The sequence below is a fragment of the Penaeus monodon genome, chromosome 28, assembly GCF_015228065.2.
Source record: "Penaeus monodon isolate SGIC_2016 chromosome 28, NSTDA_Pmon_1, whole genome shotgun sequence".
NCBI classification, from domain to species: Eukaryota; Metazoa; Arthropoda; class Malacostraca; order Decapoda; family Penaeidae; genus Penaeus; species Penaeus monodon.
The window spans coordinates 39,839,891-39,840,536 of NC_051413.1; positions in this window are offsets into that span (position 1 = coordinate 39,839,891).

Below are 646 nucleotides of genomic sequence, written 5' to 3' on the forward strand. Positions count from 1 at the left end.
AAATGACCTACTTGAGCTTTATTTCATAAGAAATGCAGTACCCAGTTTAACCTGGTGACAGTGCTAGTGATGTCATTGCTACGCCACGGAATGTTGCCATGATATGTAAAAACGTAGTAACGTAGTAAAAACGTATATTTTCTATTTTGGGAATCTGATTCCTTATCATGTTTCACAATTTCAGCCATTCTTTAATACTTGTGTAACTTCAAATGAGCAAAGATATTGGTCATACCTCTTTTGAAATGGTTCTCTGTCTATGCCATTACTCGCATGTGGGCTATTTTTTGCAAATGCCGTTCGGAGTTCCTTTCTATAAAATTAGGGTATTGAAGAGCCTCTGATGTCATACAGACTGCCAGATGTTATCAATTCATCATAAGACACTACGGGAAATTTTAACAGGCTACGTACCAATGTACCCTACAGACTTCATAACTAGATATGTTTCTTGTGAAAATGCTAACTAATTCTACTATTTTCCGAGGGTCTTCAACCTCATTACTCTTAACTTCTTATAATGAGCCAACACATGGGTTTTCCTCGACACATAAATTGTTTATAAGTTTGACCCTAAGCAAAAGTTTCTCAGGATTGCCAAAGCAGTTAGATTACTTGCCACTGAAAACTGTTTTATAATGTAATA